Below are 6,130 nucleotides of genomic sequence, written 5' to 3' on the forward strand. Positions count from 1 at the left end.
GTGAACAGCTGATCAGCTGCAGCAGGAAGTTTATCCTGCAGTGTGGGCTGCACAAATGTGCAGCAGGTGCTATATAATTTAAATTTTATTTTAAATAAAAGTTCCATGCTCATTGTGCGGCTCATCCATCAATCAGCCAATTGTGTGTCATGTCCACTCTTATTTTGAAAAACTGATAGTGAGTCCTCGATAAAGGAACCGCGAAGTAGCGTGGAGCTACTGTACTAATGCTTTTGCTACCTAAATAATATCACATATTTCTTAATGATGAATATATTTTGGGTATAAAAGTGTAATAATACTAAAAATAGTCATTTAAATGTTCATGCACAATTATAAATAAGTGAACTGAGTAAATGTGTCGACAGCCTCTGTTTTAAAAACCGTTTCAGCTTTTTACTGCACTCAGGAAAGATTTAACTAATTTGTGATCAGACATTTTTATTTATAAAGATAATAAACATTAAAGCCAACGTATTAATTTAATTACATGTAAATAAAGAGTCAACAGACTCAAACCAAACTTTTACACAGGATGTTACTTTTTCCTCACCTTTTCTGTTTTTGTAAAGTCGCACGCTGATGTTAATTAATTAATTAGCTGAAACAAACGTTTGTTTTAAATCAACATGACCTTTCAAAATAAACGTGCTTGCTTCTACAAGCCGTGACCAACAGGGTTATTCTCAAGATAAACCAAACAACGTCTTTTTGTAAAAAAAAACTATCATTAATGTTTCCCCGTTCAGCTCAGAGCAGCAAGTTGGAGAATGCGACCAATTTGGTGTGAACGGAAGGAAAAAACAAAACAGGTTTTATATTTAGGTTGTCATTAGTGTTTTTAAACAACATTTGTGGTGTACCTTGAAGCCGGTTATTGGCCTGTGCCTGGTAAAGCGTTTCAGATTTGTAGTTTTTGTTTACATCTCACCAGCCTCATGCCTCAGCTGGTGTGAGCTGAAGCAGAAAGCCAGAGAGATGCCCTCAAGCTTTCTAGGATTACCTCATTGGACAAGAACATGGCCGATTGCTGCCAGATTAGTTGGCACGGTTTTCACCCCAAGGCTGATGTCCATCAGGAGAACCGCATTGTTCTCATTCTCATTCTCGCCAACCTGTTGCAAATCACACATACGTGTCCCTGTAGGAGCGAAGGTGTAAAGACTTTGCATTTCCCATCCTCTTTGAGGCGTCACTGCACTCTGGAACACAAAGGTGTTTATGAGTTAAACGTGACTCGTTCCAACAGGGGCGCCTGTGCGTCAAATCGCTGTCATTTTGTATTTTGGTTTGAAAAGTAACATCTGAATACACTGCAGAGTTCATGTTCTGACTTGAATGTCAGAGTCAGAGTTTCTTTATTGTCATTTGCACCTCATGGGGTACATGTGGTGGAGCGAAATTATGTACACGGGGTTCCAGTTACATCCAACAATAAAATGTATAAGAAAAACAGTAATAACATCTAAGATATGAACTAAGAAAAACATCAACTAAATATACACTAAGCACTCATAACATCAAAACATTGAACATCAGCACAAACATGAACATGAGTCTGTGAGCAGATGTGCATGCATGAACACATCAACATGTATGTACGCACATGTATGCACATCAACATGAATGTACGATTTACTGTAAAAGTAAATAAATAAATAAAATGTATCCCCAGATCTGCATCCCAAAAAGATGAAAGTTTTAGGTCCTGCCTCCTTCACATAAATTGTTTTTACGTGCCCTTTTTTTATATAAAACTTACAAAAATGGATCTCAGAGATATATATATATATATGTTGATAACAACGAGGCAGTATGGTGGCTCAGTTTGTGCTGTGAGAAGGTTGCAGGATCGAATCCCTGCCTACCAAACCGGACTGTCCCCCGTCGGCAACTGCCGGCACTGACGTAGCTCTAAGCTAGTGGTGGTGCACAGTACAGAAGAGCTAGCTAAAAAGCTACAGAGGTAGCACTCCGCTTCCCCTGACCCCCCCCAGTCAACTCAAACAGTGCTCTACACAGACATGTCTTCGTCTTCATCTCATCCCCCCCCCCCCATCCCATCAACAAATAAACTAGGGGAAACACTGGGATGGATGAATGGACTCGGTGATTTGCATCGTTCTGCTGCTGTGTCCCTGTTTGTAGTATTTTACATCACTTTAAAATGTAGCTGTTTGTTTCATTTATTATTATAATTTCTTCCATGTACTTTTCATTTTATGTGCTTTTTATGATGAAGATGAATGATAACTGTACTGTTGTCATAATTCTTTGTTAGAACATTTTTCTCTTGTAAATGAGTCCTCGAGGCTCAGTGAGACTAACCTGTATAAATAAATGTTGAATTGCTGTACGTTACAGCTGTATTTTGCTATTTCATTGTGCCTAAAAGAAAGGTCATGTGACATTATGATGATGTGCAGGGGGAGTAGGCGGGACTTAAAGCCTCACATCCCTAAGAAGCAGACTCCGGTTTCAAAAATACGACATGACGGCACCACCAGTTATCAGGATCTCAAGCCTTCAAGGAAGCAAAGACGTCAGGCCAAGTGTCTTTTATTAACATTTGATGACTGATGCCTGCGCAAAGAGCATATTCAGTCAGTGATGGTATATTCAATTAGAGAAACGGGTTCACAGCATTAGGTCATTCTTTTCAGAACTGTCTCACACCGAACTGTCTTCTCCTGAATTGTGGTGTTTTGTTTTAAGAAGATCAAGATAAATGAGCTAAAATGGCTTATGTTGTGTTGAGTTACCATTTGCTTTCTGGCGTCGACAACATTCCCAGGCCAGAAAGGATATATACTGGTAATCCCTCCAGCGAGTTCTGGGTCTATCCCAGGGTCTCTTCCCAGTGGGATGTGGCCAGAAAACCTCCAAAGGGAGGTGTCCAGGAGGCATCCTAATCAGATGAACCACGACTGTTTGTTTTGATGCGAAGGAGCATCAGCTCTACTTCGTGCTGCTCATTTCAGCCCCTTGTATCCAGGATCTCCCTCTTTTGGTCGCACCTCATGACCATAGGTGCAGGTGGAGCGTAGACGAACCAGTAAATCAAGACCTTTGCTTTTAGACTCAGCTAGGGATGCACGATATTGGATGTTTGGCCGATATGCTGATATGTTAAAACTTATTTGGCCGATACAGATATTTTATATACGTTCCTTTGTCAGAACATAGCCCTCTCTCTTATTTAGGCTTATTTGCTACAATAATTGTGCAACAGCCGTAAGAGCTGGTGACATATATATATTCCGTAACAGCCATATCCAAAGCACTTTAACTTATATTAAATGAAAAGTGTTAAATGTTATTTATTAGCATTAGTCACCTGCGATGCTGTCTCACTTGTGGAGGTTTGTTCCAGGTTCCTATAGCTGCAGTGTGGGATCCTGTGCACTCCTGTGCATGAAGGACACACTTTTTAAATTCAAAGTTTTTGTCTATCCATTGTTCTGTAAGACTAATCATGCTAACAGGGCTAACACTCGATGTCCAAATGTCTGAGGTAAAACTCACCCAACAAGTCGTGCTATCGGCTGTTAGCTTCTCAATGACGTCGGAAATGACGGATTGTAACTCTGGTAACGTTACGTCGGAAAAATATCTCCGACTGCGGACGATGTAGCGAGGCTCAACGTAGTTCATGAATCTTTGGAATCCAACATCCTCACCAACGAAAAATAAAACTTCCACACCGCCGACATTTTGAATTTTCCTCTTCGCCGTGAGATCAGGGAGGCGCACGTGACGTCGTCGCGTTGTGCTGCCGCTGCAGAAAACAGTGCCTTTTATATCAGCGACTTATTTTAATGGAATGACCGATGTCCGATATTGAAATTTAACGCTAATATCGTCCGATACCATGCCAATAATATCGTGCATCTCTAGACTCGGCTTTTCCTTCACCGACCGAAGCAACGTCTCATTACCGATGATGATGCCCAAGTCTGTTGATCCAACTCCCGCCTCATTCTACCATTACTCTGGAACGAGATGCTCAGATACTTGGACTTAGAATCGTTCTGACAGAAATACCTTTTTAAGAATTTGTTGGCACAACCCAAAAGTCTATGACGTAACCGTGGCCAGTAGGCAAACTGGAGAACTGTTCCTGGTTTAGCTGTGATTTAATACCATCTGTATGGTTGGCTCAGCGACCACACAGGATGTGCACGCCTCTGTGGTTGATGATGGGAGACTGATCATAACGAACAACTGTGATGTAACATTTTGGGAAACTATTTGACGTTAAGGTTAAGCAATATGAAAAGTAAAATTTGGCTGGGGAACGAATGAGACAACTGCCTTCGGGTGTTTTTATTTATTTGATTTTATTTTTTTTTTTGGACCTTGACGAACATAATCAAGCCAGCCAAGACTCTAAATGTCTTCCCGTTTCGTCACTCCCTCCCCAGTGAGCTTAAAGATCAGGTTAATGTTTGCTTTTCTTCTCAGAAGAACATCATTACGGGTTTGTTAGGTGTAGAATCGTCCTCCGACAGTGCTATTCGTCTGTTTTTATGCACTCCCTTTAGACTTGATGCTTAACCCAGAATTACTAGCATTTTTCCTGGTTGCTAAGCAACAGGTCACGTCTCGGAGGGTATCTGAAAGCAATAAAAGTGGCTCTCTGAATGTGGGATGGACCCAGTTTGGAGTAAATTTGATTTTCACGGGGGTTGCTTCCTCTGAGTCATACTGTTGTTCTGTTGGGAGCTTTGTAAACGCGTCTTCTTATTTTATTTATATGTTTGCCTCAAAATAAATTTGTGTAAAATCATTAGAAGAAAAACGGATGAAAGTCCACCATTACAATTTATTTGACATTTTGTTTCTGAACAGCTTTTAATTGAATCTTGATAATAAGCTGTTCTTTCAGTTTTGTAATTATCGTTATCTTCTTGGCTTTTAACTCCAATCGAGTGAGAATTTTTTTTATTTTTTTTTATTTCACTCGCTACTAAAGTTGTGTATTTACTTTTTTTATCTGTTCATCACTTTAGTTTTGTTTTAAATAAGCTCCATAGATTAAGTTTTGAGTGAACACTGTAGTTGTTTTCTTTATTAATCAATATTTTAACTTGAATAAATTGTCAATTAAAGGGACAAACGGCTATTTTTAGGTCCTAAATATAGTTTTCTTGATTCTCGTGATTATTTTGATTTTTTTTGTGTTTTCTTTGGGATTTTGTGGAGACATTTGTATCTTTTTTTTTTTTAAATTACAATAAACGAAACCACATAGCTCCTTTCCTTACGACAGAACCTTATTGACTTTTAACTTTCTGTAAAGTCACTTTAAATAACTTATTTTTCCGTCTTTTTTTAACCCTGTTTGCTCTTTTTTTGTCTCTTCTGTTTGGCTTTCAGAGCAAAGTACCACAAGTTAAAATACGGGACCGAGTTGAATCAGGGTGACATGAAACCTCCGAGCTACGACTCTGGTAAGTCTGCAAATCTTCAAGCAGCTAACTTTACCTCCTCGCACTAATTCATTCAAAATTTTTCACTCGCATTCTTCAGATGACAAGAGCGTGGCCCACGTAACGGCAGCGTTCGTGTCGAAGCTTGTTTGTTTCTGACATTGCTTCACGTTTTCCTTAACTTGTCTTGTGGAAAAATAAGTGAAGATCTAGAGACAAAAATCCTCAAAAGAGCAATTAGCAATTGTAATTTACTAACTTCAAGGGAAATGTCCTAAAGCTTACGTGTCTGATTGTGCTGACTTCCAGACATTTTTTGTTTTGTCACAGTTTAGTCATTTATTTCTCCAAGCAAAACCATAAGAATGAAGGTAGGTTTTTGTTATTTTATTCTTTTACATGATCTAAAACCAGCACGATATAACGATTCACTTCAACCGGTTGTAGTTCCTTTCTGGATGCATTGTGAACACAGACTATTCTGAATCCATCTTCAAATGTCAAAAATAGATTTTGCTAACGTTAATCTGCGCAGCCACTTTAAACACTCAGCAGAGTAGATGCTGTGTGGTACAGTTTGTCCTAGAACAGTTGCCGTAGCTGCTGAGGTTGTGTTTGAACCTTGAAGAAAATACATTACGTCTGTAAAAAAAAAAAAGAGTTGAATTTATCGTAACGTGACTGTCGAGAAAGAAGGT

At 39.2% G+C, this 6,130-nt stretch overlaps 1 protein-coding gene across 1 annotated transcript in view; it reads right to left on the reverse strand.

The window, feature by feature from the left end:
* The window catches only part of opn6a (opsin 6, group member a), a 101,538-nt gene that overhangs the window by 6,797 nt on the left and 88,611 nt on the right, over positions 1 to 6,130 (reverse strand). The window lies entirely within an intron of this gene.

This window comes from Nematolebias whitei, chromosome 1 (assembly GCF_014905685.2).
Source record: "Nematolebias whitei isolate Nwh7 chromosome 1, NemWhi1, whole genome shotgun sequence".
NCBI lineage: Eukaryota > Metazoa > Chordata > Actinopteri > Cyprinodontiformes > Rivulidae > Nematolebias > Nematolebias whitei.